Source organism: Oryctolagus cuniculus, chromosome 1 (genome assembly GCF_964237555.1).
Source record: "Oryctolagus cuniculus chromosome 1, mOryCun1.1, whole genome shotgun sequence".
Taxonomy (NCBI): Eukaryota; Metazoa; Chordata; class Mammalia; order Lagomorpha; family Leporidae; genus Oryctolagus; species Oryctolagus cuniculus.
This window is the reverse complement of record NC_091432.1, coordinates 220,445,987-220,459,632: the sequence shown is the minus strand read 5'-3', so window position 1 is coordinate 220,459,632 and position 13,646 is coordinate 220,445,987. Positions and strand designations below refer to the sequence as shown.

Below are 13,646 nucleotides of genomic sequence, written 5' to 3'. Positions count from 1 at the left end.
GCGCATGTGCACGCATGTGTAATCAGTAGAAAATTTGTAGCATTTCGAGTAAACCACACAAAGCAGTGGTTCTCAAGGTGGTGGTGGGAAGCGTCTTGAGACATTTTTGGTTGTCACAGTTTGGGAGGGGACACTATTGTCAGGGAGTCGGTCAACGTCAGGACTGCTGCTAAGTCCTACAATGCACAGCACAGCGCCTATCTTTCCCTTCCCCCACCCGACACACATACAGCAGAGGATTATCTGAGCCAAAATGTCAGTCTTGAAGAGGCTGAGATTCCTGGCTTAAAGAAATTGCAGGAGGAATGTCTGCCTCTTTAAAGTGCTATTGATTTGTTACAACTTCTTGCCTGATGCTAAATATATATTCACTTCCACACCTAATTTTGCATTCATAACTTTGTGTTCTTTTTCTTAAGGAATCCTCTCCAAGTTGCGTCAGCCTAGGCCTCACAGAATTCTGCCAGCCTGTTCACTCAGGCCCCAGAATTTCTCTCTTCTGTTGAACCAGATCCATGTTGGTCAGCTGAAGTTACTATAATCAAATACCAAAGACAGGGTGGCTTAAGGAACAGAGATTTCTCATAGTCCTGGAAGGCAGAAGTCTGAGATCAGGATGTGGATGGGTTCTGGTGAGACCTCCCTTGCTGGCTTGCAAGTGGCTGCAAGATATAGAGAGGAAGCTTGAACTCTCTGGTGTCTTCTTTTCTCGGGATACTCACCTGTGGAATCTGGGATCCACCTTTACAACCTCATTAATCCTTTCCTTAGAGGCTTCCTCTCCCTGATCAGCCACCCTGAGGTTGGGGCTTCCTGAACATGAATTTCAGGGGGTAAGAGGTTGGGGTTGGGGGGTGGGGAGTAAACATGCAATCGTAACAATGCCATCAGCCTAAGCATGCTGTAAGCACTTTCCTCTCACAAAGCAAACGACACGCTTTCCTTTGCCTTGACCCCTCCAGTGCCATTCCAACTCACTGTTCTTTATACACACCCTCCAAAGATCTACCTGTGTGTACCATGTCTAATCCCTCGCCTCTACTGTAGGAAATCCACTTCTACCAGCTTCTCTTCTCTCCCCCTCTCTTCCAGTAGTCACTAAAACTTCCTTGTCCATGTCCCCAGTGACCTCCGCGTTGCCAAATCTCATGACCAGGTTCCTGTCCCGACTTGTTAGACTTTTTCTTATGTAACATAGCTGATCATTTCTTCTTGCCGGAAATAGATTTTTCTTTTTTTAAAGTCGTTATTTATTTACTTGAGAGGGAGAGGGAGAGAGAGCAAGAGCAAGCACTCACATCTACTAGTTCAATCCCTCACTGACTGCAGCGGTCAGGTCTGCACCCAGGATGACGCCTAGAGCCAGGAATTCAATTGAGGTCTCCCACATGCATGTCAGGGACTCAAATACTTCAACCATGATCGCTGCCTCCTAGGATGCACATTGGCAGAAAGCTGGAGTCAGGGGCTGGGAACAAGGTATCAAACCGATGTATTCCAACATAAGATGCAAGCATCTTAACTAAAGACTTTTTTTTTTTTGACAGGCAGAGTGGACAGTGAGATAGAGAGACAGAGAAAGGTCTTCCTTTGCCGTTGGTTCACCCTCCAATGGCTGCCGCGGCTGGCGCAATGCGGCGGGCGCACCATGCTGATCCGATGGCAGGAGCCAGGTACTTCTCCTGGTCTCCCATGGGGTGCAGGGCCCAAGCACTTGGGCCATCCTCCACTGCACTCCCTGGCCACAGCAGAGAGCTGGCCTGGAAGGGGGGCAACCGGGACAGAATCCGGCGCCCCGACCGGGACTAGAACCTGGTGTGCCGGCACCGCAGGTGGAGGATTAGCCTAGTGAGCCGCGGCGCCAGCTTAACTAAAGTCTTAACCACTTAACCACAAGGCTAAATGCTTGCACCTGGAAATAGTCTCTCTCTCTCTCTCTCTCTCTCTCTCTCTCTCTGTGTCACTCTACCTTTCAAATAAATGAGTAAATTTGAGAGAGAAAAAGAGAGATCTCCCATCTACTAGTTTACTCCCCAAATGGCCAAATAACCCAGGTCTGGACTAGGCTGAAGCTAGGAGCCTGAGTCAATTGTATGGCAAGCTCTGTGCTAGAATTTTATAAATCATTCCTCCACTGAATACTCATAGTAGCTGTGTGAAATCTACATCCCTCTCCCCCATTTTATAGATCAACTGCAACTTAAATCAGCTCACAGAGCAAACAAATGTCAGAGCTGGTACCCTTGTCCCATCTGTTTAACCCTGAAGTCTGTATTTGTCTTCTCTTGGGCCCTGTCATCATCTTGTCCTTCTGAAAGTGTTGTCGCAGATGTGTTGATGTACATGATCTGTGGATGCATTAGGACCATTCAGACCCACAGTATGCATCTTTTTTGCTCACCCACATGCCTTGCCATACACGCCTTCATGCTTTAATTTTGAGGATCCATATCCAGAGGTCCCTGCTCTCGGTTTGTATGGGGTGGGAGAGCAATTTTGAATGCCATCAGCACTTGTCTGATAATTCAATTGCAGGCATTCTCAGAAGCTGATCTCATCGCGTGTTGGGTATGGCTGCCTCTGAAGGATGCTTCCAGCATCCTGGGTAAGGAGCATTCAGTGTCCTGTTGTGGGGGGTGGGGATTTGACCCCAGATTGGAGAGTGCTCTGTCCCAGGCTTCTCCATCTGTTAGCAGCAGAGCTGGGCTTTGGGCCCAGTTCCGTGTTTCGTAGTCCATGCTCCTGAGTGCAGAGCTGCAGGAGCACCCCACCTCTGTGTCTCCATGCCACCCTTCTTTGCCACTCCTCCCTCCATTGCTTCACTGCCTCAGCCACATTTTGTTTTCTAGTTCACATGGTAATGATCTTGCTCTTACATAGCCCCTTTCTGCCAAATAGATCCCTGTGTACGGTACAGGTGTTGGTAACGGATATTACCTACCATCCGTCTTTCTTAATCACACTCTGCTCCTGAAATGCAGCCACTTCTAGGGTGAAATACGGACCCCATTTAGCCGTGCTGAAACCAGTGGGAGAGCCCGTGAAGGTGGGCCTGCTTTCCCAGACAAAACTGCCACAAACTCCAAAACAGGGGGCAGAAGATTTTTCTGAGCCTGGAATTTGAACAAGCTGTCACTTCTTGGAGCCTGCTTCAGCGACTTCTCTGAGGGGATGGCCTCACTCTCCGGTATCCCTTGGAGTCCAGATTGGAACCTGAGATGCCTTGGCTCCCAAAGAGAGCCTGCAGGCTTTTACACTGCAGGGAGAGAAATGCTATCCCAGGCCATTTTCTGTTGCTAATAACACAACACCCCAGACTGGGTCAGTTAGAAAGACAAGAGGCTTATTTGGGCCCAGAGTTCTTATGCAGGACATAGGGACTGCATCTGGTGATGGGCTTCTTGCTGACAAAGTGCCAAGGCAGCATAGGACATCATAGCTTGCCAGACAAGGAGTGCATGGGAGATTGAATTAAACAAGCTTTTAGGCAGATCCATCCTCCAGCTAACCCAAGAACCAAGTAATCACATGCATGGATTAATCCATTCATGAGACCACAGCCCTAATCACATAATCTCGTTCAGTCCCATCTCTTAATGCCTCAATATTGGGAATCAGATTTTAACACAAGCTTTGGAAGAGACAAACCATATTCTGACCCTAGCCAATGCATTGCCCAGCGTTGTGACCCATAGGCCAGGGGAAAAGGACCTGTGAGTCCATCTCCTGCTCTTATTAAGCAACCAATGAGTACATCCTGTGGGTTCTAATCCACTTTCATGTTTTCACAGCTGAATAAGTCCCTTGACCTCTCTGAGTCCCACTGTTATCTGCATGAAGGGAGTCACAAGTCCCAGCTGAAAGGAAGGTTTTAGCCATTGGATGAGAAAATGCATTCAGTGGTCTTCATAAAGGTTCATAAATGTTAGCAATTGTTACTCTAAGCCAACAAGAGATTAATGGACATATGCTAGATGAACAAATAGATAAGTACTAAGTAAAGAAATTTTAGAAGAGTATATGTACTTATTATATTTTTTGATGCAATAATAATATGTGTCTCTCTTCAAGGTATTTATCCTTAATTTTCTCTCTCTTTCTCTCTCTCTCTCTCTCTCTCTTTCTGGTTTCTGTCTTTCCTGGGAATTCTCAACATGTTTTTTCTTGCTTTTTAAAAAATGGTTTCAAGCCCCCCACAATTGCGTAACATCTTATAAGTCCCCCACATACTGATTCTGGGCTGGTGTCTTTGCCCCGGCCCCTATCAGCTCACACTCCCTGAACGGCCAGTGCATGCAGACCCTGGGATACAAATTGCAGGTTGTGTCTCCTAGAAGCTGCCAGTCTAAAGGGAAGAGGGGCACAGAAGCAAAACATTCTTCCTGCACGTGCAGAGTCTGGACTAGAGCAAAAGTGTGAAAACTGGGGCAGAACAGGGAAGAGCCTGGAGGGCTGAATTCTCTGTGTCCCGTGAAACCTGCTTCAATTGAAAAGGTTAGCTTGGCTTTCTTCAGTTTCCTATATGCAGATTCTACATAAAGTAATGTTTGTTTAAAAGATTATGCTGCTTTTGTTTGTTTTCCTGATACTGGACAAAAAGTTTCCCCTGCTCTCTTTCTGGGTTGAATTCCCAGAAATTACTCATTGTCATATGTCTGTCTTTCTGTCTATCTACATCTATTTACGAGACAGAGACAAAGAACTCTCCAAATACCCACAACAGCTGGGTTGTGACAGTGCTGAAGCCTGGAGCCACAATCTCAACTCAAGTCTCCCAAGTCGGTGGAAGGGACCTAACTACGCGAGCCATCACTACTGTCTCTAAAGGTCTACATTAGCAGAAAGCTGGAATTGAAAGCCAGAGCCAGGGATCAAAACCAGAGACTCCAGGATAGGACCGGGCATCTTAACTGGTGACTTAACTGCTGGGTCAAGTACTGTCCCCATTCACTCTTTTTGATCCTTATCATATGTGCTATTTTGTAGCTCACAGGGCCCTGGATGTCCTATCTCCCCGATTAGCCTGTGATCTCCTTGGGGACCAGGCCCTTATAGACTTCCTTGGTTATCTTTAGTCCCAAGCACAGAGTCTGGCATGAAGGGGGTTGCCATGTGTACTTTGCAGTTCTCTGAGGTTTGATGGTCAGTGGAAAACATGACCTACTGCTTCTTCATGGCTGTGAAAGGCAGACATGGAAAAATAAAAATGAGGAAAGAAAGCTTTAGAGAAACAGGGTTGAACTAAAGGGCAGCACACATTTGCCTGCTATCTCTACAGGAGGATGCATGATGCCTAAGCCTTCAAGCCAAAATCCAATTGAGGAATCCATTAGTCCCCAGCTTCTCAAATTTATCTGGGTGCTTTGTGAATACTGGGGGAGGAGGGAAGATAGCTCTCCCAAGGAGGCTAATGTGAGCCTCATCTTGTAGGTTATAAGGAAGGTTTATAAGGAGTCTTCATGAAAAATATCTATTATGAACAAACTATGCATGGATTCAAAAGATTTTTGCAGCAAAATGAAGTTGTCTTTGTATTCCTTTTTTCCATGAACTTTTTAAAGTGCTCTCCTGTATTTGTCCATTTGGGAGAATCAGACACATTGATGTAGTGTCTTTTTACTTTGATATGTAGCTTTTCAATATGTAGCCTTATTATACTTGAGCTCTATTTGTTCTCTTGCCCCGGGCATCTTGAATGTTAGGGGCAGGCTGCCTGCTTAAGGAGACAAAGGCGGCTACCAGAGTGGGAGGCACAGTAGGAAGACAACCAACTGGCCTTTCCCACCCGCATTCACGCTCCCTCTGTGCTGGAGGCGCTGGCGGCCTCTAGGCGAGGATAACGTCTGTGTGTAGGGGTAGCAATTGGCTGTCCTGCATTCCAGGCACGTTGCTTTCCTGGCGGATGCGTCCGCCCTGAGTCTCCTTTTATATCCTGTGCATGTCTTGGTAAAGTGCTAAGTGTTTTGTGCCGTTACAAATGCCCCTTTTGTATCACACCAACTCATGCTGGTGGCTCCTCACAGCTTACAATAGGTTGTACATTTATTTCCGCTAGGACATTTCAAAAGGAACACATGCTCTTCTGTATAGGAAAATCTGCCTCCCCCTTGCCCTACCCCCTACCCCAGAAGTAAAGCCCAAGATTAGCTCCCTGGGTGGTCCTTTCAGTTTCCTGAAATAGCCAAGTCTCCAAGGAAGATGGTGGTGGCAAGAGGCCCTGGAGTCGGAGTGGAGAGGGTTTCAACTTCTGGGCTTGCTTCTTTTTGTGCAAAAGATAGGACCCTAGAGGGGCCTTCAGAGGGCTTGGAGGAGAGCTGGGGACAGTGGGGCTGAAGGTGACAGAGGGCACTGCCTGGACTTCACAGTCACAAAGAGCTGCCAACACAAAGCTATGAGGCTACCACAGGATGAAGTTCTGCAGCTCTCAGTCCCTGAAATGCACGTGAGGACTGAAAGCTGCTCACTCAGCCTGAATCTGGAGTTTCTTTTCATAATCCTGCTTGTCGTGTGATTTTTTTTTTTTTTTTTTTTTTAAGAAATGGAAGTGACCCAGGTCGTTCTGCTGTAGAGAACAGGCACAGATACCACTCAACCATCAGAGTAATAAGTGCTGACACTTCCACAGCACTTAAGTGCTAGCCAGTGCTGCTCTGGGTGGTGTGCCTGTATTAACCCTCTGAATCCTTGCAGCTTCATCCCTCTGAGATGGGCGATGTCATTATTCCCATTACACAATTAAGGATACTAAGGCCCCAAGTAAGTAAGTTACATGAGGTTCCATGACTCGTCCGTGACAATCAAAATTGGAGCTTGTCTCCCAGAATGAGATTTAACCACAGCACAGTGTAGTTTCGAACATGAGTAGCCCCACCAGACTCTGTGTTGTCCTGTAGTCCTGCCTACCACCTCAAAGTTGTGGCCAGATTGTGTCTAAAGAGGAAGCCTTCAGGTAGCCTTATGAGAGTGCTTTCCTCAAACAGTCCTGATGGCTAATCGACATCTCCTTTACACCAGACCCTGTGGTAGGCCCTAGAGGAGCACCGGAAGCAAGTGGGTACCCAGTCCTTCCTTTATCCGTGTGCAGTTGAATGAGAGGGATGAACAACACACTCTCCAGTGTGATGCTGGCTAGGATGGTAGAGAGACAGGTGTCCTAGGGCAATAGGCAAAAATCCTCAACTGTGGAACGCTGCTGGAGGCTCTGGGTGCAAGTAACAATTTAAGATTTGAGCAGGTGTTAGGTATTTGTGAGGCTGAAAGCAAGGGGATATAAGGTGAACAGGGTTCCTGGAGAGAATGTGGGCAAGTAAAGCCAGCCCCTTCTTGACCACCTGCTGTGCCAGACCCCTGGAAGGACACATACCCAGAAATACAAGTGTAGTTAACAAAGGTGGAAGGGCAGATTTCTTCCTTTGGGCTGGGTCTCTGCATGGAAGAATAAAACATCAAATTGTACTCTTGTGGTTGTCTCATACACACCTGGGCTTACCTTATATAGGTTCTTACCTATGTCATCTCATCTAACCCTGCTCATAAGAAGCCTGCGATGTACAGAGAAAATATTCCTCCTAGCTACAGAGAGGAATAGGTGAACTCAGAAACCAGTCTGGGATGTGTCTAACACCTGCACCACTGAGTCAGACTTGCCTATAGGGCATGATTTAAATGCTGCCGGCAAAGTCCCGACTGCAGACATCTGATGTTGGCTGATGGTCAGGCTGTACTCACTATGAGGCAGCACTGTTCCCCTGGCTCGCTCTGTTTGGATGAACTTGAGCCATCTGTGTGCTTCAAGTTACAACCGGGGTCATCTTAAATACAGAGCAAGAGGCTGTCATACTGCATGAGACAGCCTGAGGATGAGGAATACACTGGAACCTGAGGCTGGATGCACCTGAGCTCTACTCCTCCTCCCTTTGTTGCCACCCCTGAGGCTTGGGATAACTCACCTTGCCTCAGTGGAACCTAGCTCCTTTATCCATAAAAGGGAGGAATGGAACAAGTATTTGGTGCCGCAGTGAAGACCATGGTTAAGATGCCCAAATCAGCCGGCGCCGCGGCTCAATAGGCTAATCCTCTGCCTAGTGGCGCTGGCACACCGGGTTCTAGTCCCGGTTGGGGTGCCGGATTCTGTCCTGGTTGCCCCTCTTCCAGGCCAGCTCTCTGCTGTGGCCCGGGAGTGCAGTGGAGGATGACCCGAATCCTTGGGCCCTGCACCCCATGGGAGACCAGGAGAAGCACCTGGCTCCTGCCTTCGGATCAGCGCGGTGTGCTGGCTGCAGCGCTCCGGCCACGGTGGCCATTGGAGGGTGAACCAACGGCAAAAGGAAGACCTTTCTCTCTGTCTCTCTCTCTCACTGTCCACTCTGCCTGTCAAAAAAAAAAAAAAAAAAAAAAAAAAAGATGCCCAAATCCCACATTAGAGTACTTGAATTCAGGTCCTAACTCTGCTCCTGATTCTGGTTTCTTGCTAGTGGGCACCCTGGGAAGAAGCATTTAATCACTCAAGTAGCTAGGTCCTTGCCACTTATGTGGCTTGATCTGAATTGAGTTTTTGTCTCCTGGTTCAAGCCTGACATGGCCCTGGCTGTTGTAAGCATTTGGGGAGTGAGCCAGTGGATGGGAGATTTCTCTATCTCCCTCTTTTTCTAGCTTTCTGCCTTTCAAATAAGTACAGTTTTAAAAATAATGGTACAAGGACACAGATTCTTCCCTAGAGCCCCAAAAGGAATGTTGACACCTTTGTTTTAGCCCAGTGAGGCTGATTTCAAATGTCTGCCCTCTGGCATCATGCAATAATCGGTTCACATTGTTTTAAGCTTCTCAGTTTGTGGTAACTTATTAAAGCAGCAACAGGAAGCTAATGCCAATAGTAAGTACTTCATAAATAGGTGTGAGTGTTATTATTTTAAAATTAAGTTTAGTCCTAGAAAGCCACATTGGAATTACCAGTGTACAAATTCTACATGACAGTGACTAATTCTTGAACTTAATTCCTTCAGAGGACATATAGGTTGTCTGTCACAAATTTCAGAAGGTTTATGTGGGCATGTTCTGGAACATCTTGTCCTCCAATGCTTCCACTGTAACAAATGAGGAACCTGAAGAGATGTCTTTTATCTCAGGTCATATACAAAGATAGAGGTGGAGACAAAAGTAGATCCTAAGGTCACTGAACTCTGTTCTCAGCTTCCCATTCAACACTGCTTTGGTCTAAACGTCCTTACTTATCAAGAGAACTGGGTAGTCGTCACTGAGTGTATGTACTGACTCATGTTCAGTTCAGTTTATTCATTCAGCAAAAATCTATTGAGTCTATTTTATCTAATGTTACATAAAAAGCATGCCAACATTTAAGGATTGAAAAATGATCATTTATTTTATTCACAAATCTACCCTTTTGGCAAGAGTGGGTCAGCAGGGGCAAATATTGTGGCGTAGTGTGTTAAGCAGATACTCAGGATGACTGCATCCTATATCAGAGGGTTTGTTTGGGTCCTGAGTGCTGTGTTTCCAATCCAGTTTCCTGCTAATGTACCAAGTAAGGCAGTGGCTGATGGCCCTAATACTTTGTACCTGCTACCCATGTGCAAGACCCAGATGGAATTTTAGACTCCTGGCTTTGGCTTGGCCCAGCCTCAACTGTTGTGGGAATTTGGGAAATGAACCAATTCATTTCTTATTAATTCATTCTCTCTCTCTAACTCTCTCTCTCCCTCCCCCTCCCTCCCTCCCTCCCTTTCTCCTTTCAAATAAATAAATAAATCTTTTTTTTTTTTTTTTTTTTTTTTAGAAAAGATTTGTTCAGCAGTGATGGCTCATCTCTGTTCTATGTGTGTCAGCTAGGGTAGTTCACCAGGGTCAACATTTAAGATGGCACACTCTCAATGACTGACCAGTTGGTAGTGGTCATAGACTGGGAGTTCAGCTGGGGCTGTAAGCTAAATGTTTCAGTAATTCTCCAAATGAATCTCACCATGGGCTGTTAGATTTTCTCATAGTACAGGGACTAAGTTCCAAGAGAACAAGGTAGACACACATAGCACTTTTATGAACTAGCTGTAGAAGGTACATGTCCACTGTACTCTATGGATTAAAGTGTTCACATATCAATGCAGGTTTAAGAAGAAGAGATATAGATGTGAGAGTCAAGGTCACATTGCAAGAAGTACATTGGGATAGGAGACATTGCTGTGGTCATTTTTGAATAATACAATCCGTCACAAACATCTAGTATGTAAGCGGCATCCTAGTCAGTGCTAGGTATACATTGGTAAATAAAACAAAGAGCTTTGTTTATAATCTTGCCTGGTACAGTAGAGGAGACAGCCAATAGCATAAGTAGGTAAATTATATACTAGGTTAGATGTGATAAATGCTATAAAAAATAAGAGCAGAGTAAGAAGTTTAGGAATGCTAAAGTTGTAGTGAGTTATAATTTTAAATAGGATAATCAGAGAAGGCTTCTGCAAGAATATAGCTTCTGAGCTAAAAATTGGAGAAGAAAGAAGTGGAGGAGGAAAGGATGGAGGAGGAGGGCGGGATGAATCATAGAAATATCTAGAAAAGATCATTACAAGGAAAAGAACATCAAGTGCAAAAGCTTTCTGAGGCAGAGAATCCCTGGTGTTCTGGAAGAGGAGGCAGGGAGAGTAGTAGGGGATGTGGTCGAAGAGGTAATAGGGGACCACATCTATGGGTCTCTTCAAAGACATGGGAAGGGCTTCAATTTTGACTCTGCAAGAAATGGGTTGCCACTGGGAGGGAGCTCTAAACAGAAGAGGAACAATATCTACCCTGTGTTTCAGAGGGAACATTCTGATTGCTTAGCTGAGTATAGACTGCTGTTAATCAGAGTTTTCTAGAGAAACAGTGCATGGATGGATGGATGGACAAACAGACGAGTGGACAGACAGATATGGCTCATGTGATTGTAGAGACTGACAAGTCTACAAGTTGAAGGCCTAGGAAAGACAGTGATATAGAACAAGTTCAAGCCTGAAAGTCCAAGAACTAGATGAGACACATATAAGTCTCAGACCAAGTTCAAAAGCTTGAGAATCAGGAGCATTGATGTCCTAGGGCAGAAGAAGGTGGGTGTCCCAGGTGTGAGAGAGAGCAAATTCACTTTTCCTTTATCTTCTTATTGTACTTAGACCCTCAATGGATGGGATGCTGTGACTGGTAAGAGTAGTCTTCTTCACCAGGTCTACCATTCAAATATTAACCCCTTCGAGAAACACACTCAGAAAGAAGGTTTTACCAGCTATCTGGACACCCCTTAGCACTATCAACTCAACACCTAAAATTAACCATTACAGGGTAGTAGGGGATCAAGGGTACTGCAAGCAGGGGAGATAGGTAGGAAAGCATTTTAGTCTTCCAATATGATGATAGCTTAAACTTTTTGTGCTGGCAGTAGAGATGAGGATAAGGATTTAGATTCAGGAAATATTTTGAAGTTCAGATCTCACAGTTTAGTGAGAGAAAGGCAGGTGTTGAGCATGACTCCCATCTGTCCTGTGAAATGGGCTAGTCATCCTGAGTAAAGAAGGCAAACTTGTTATCTGGTCTATACCCTGGACCTTCTGCCTTGAAAAACAGTTCATACTTAGTCTATTAGATAATTTAACCAGGATCTTTATTTTTTTCCTTGATTTATGCCAAATGAAGTGCCCTAGTGTCCTATGTACTTCCTGCAGGATGTGGCCCTGTGACATGCTTTGGGACTAATATTTCTCTTTTTTTAATATTTATCTGAAATTCAAAGAGTTATATGTAGAGAGAGAAAGAGGAAATCTTTAATCCACTGGTTCACTCCCCAGATGGCTGCAATACCCAGGGCTGGGCCAGGCTGAAGCCAGTAGCCAGGAACTTTATCTGGGTCTCCCATGACATTGGTGGCAAGGGCCCAAACATTTGGGCCATCTTCCACTGTTTTTTCCAGTCCATTAGCAGGGAGCTGGACTGGAAGTGGAGCAGCCAGATTTGAATTGAAGGCTGCAGCTTTACCCACTTTGCCACAATGCTGGCCCCTGGGACTACAAAATATATTGTCAGATAAATGGGAAAATGCCCCCTTCACAGTTTTACCCACTTGAAATGTTTACAACATCCTGAGAAAAGTCCTTAAATAAGGCACATTATGTCATGTAGATTAATCCACGATTTCTCCAACATATTTGAACCCAAAAACCTTTTTTCTCTTGCATACTGCCTCTAAACAGTCTGAGAATGCCTGATCATATCCCATTGACCTTGTCTACAAGAGGAGATAGTCAAAGCAGCCATGTCTCCATAATCCACAAGCCTTGGGAGCCTCCTAGCCCGCTGCTGTGGCCGTCCTAGTCTTGAACCAGGAGACAAAAACTCAATTCAGATCAAGCCACATAAGTGGCAAGGACCTAACTACTTGAGTGATTAAATGCTTCTTCCCAGGGTGCCCACTAGCAAGAAACCAGAATCAGGAGCAGAGTTAGGACCTGAATTCAAGTACTCTAATGTGGGATTTGGGATTTGGGCATCCTTTTTTTTTTTTTTTTTTTTTTTTTTTTTTTTTAACAGGCAGAGTGGACAGTGAGAGAGAGAGAGAGAGAGAAAGGTCTTCCTTTGCTGTTGGTTCACCCTCCAATGGCCGCCGTGGCCGGAGCGCTGCAGCCGGCACACCGCGCTGATCCAAAGGCAGGAGCCAGGTGCTTCTCCTGGTTTCCCATGGGGTGCAGGGCCCAAGGACACAGTCACTTTGCTTTCGAGGTCTCTGCAGATGACACCCTTTCCAGGACTAGTGACACCTCATTCACATGGCTCTCGGCGCTGAGATGTCACGTGAAGGAAGGCTTGGGGGTCCGCGTGCTGAGATTACCCCTGGATCATTCATTTGTTCCATAAGCATTTACTAAACACTTTCTCTCTCTCTTTTTTCTCCCTGAAGAAGCCTTTCATTTTAGCAATACAGACTTCATGCATTTCATAAGTACAGCTTTAGGAATATAGGTTATTCTTCCCACCATACCCACCTTCCCACCCCTCCTCTTCCTCCTCCCTCTCCCATCCCCAGTCTCATTCTCCATTAAGATCCATTTTCAGTTAACTTTATACACAAAAGACCAACTCTATATTAAGAGTTCAACAATTTGCACCAAAAATAACAAAACAAAACAACCAAAAAAAAAAAGCTATTCCTCAACAGTCAAGACAAAGGCTCTTCAAAGTCATTGCTTATTGAAGTTAATTTCACTTCTTTATTTTTTTGTTTTTAGACTTAATTAACTTTAAAGAAGCACCCAAGAATGATACATCTTTTGCAAGAACTTAGACATACTATAATACAACTCTTTGAGGACAGAGGTCCTGCATGGGAAGTTAGTGCACAGTGACTTCTGTTGTTAATTTAACAATTAACACTCTTAAGTATGACGTCAATGATCACCTGAGGCTCTTGACATGAGTGCCTTTTGAAGCCACAAATTCTGTCAGTATTCAGACAAGGGCACCAGCAAAGTGGAAGTTCTCTTCTCCCTTCGGAGAAAAATACCTACTTCCTTGATGACCACTTTTTCCCACCGGGGTCTACTCACAGAGATCCTTCATGTAGGAATTTTTTCCCACAGTGTCTTGGCTTTTCATGACTGAAATGCTCTCTCGGG

At 45.3% G+C, this 13,646-nt stretch overlaps 1 protein-coding gene across 10 annotated transcripts in view; it reads left to right on the top strand.

The window, feature by feature from the left end:
- Positions 1 to 13,646, top strand: part of ASTN2 (astrotactin 2) — a 1,032,549-nt gene that overhangs the window by 546,463 nt on the left and 472,440 nt on the right. The gene's annotated exons all lie outside the window — the stretch shown is intronic.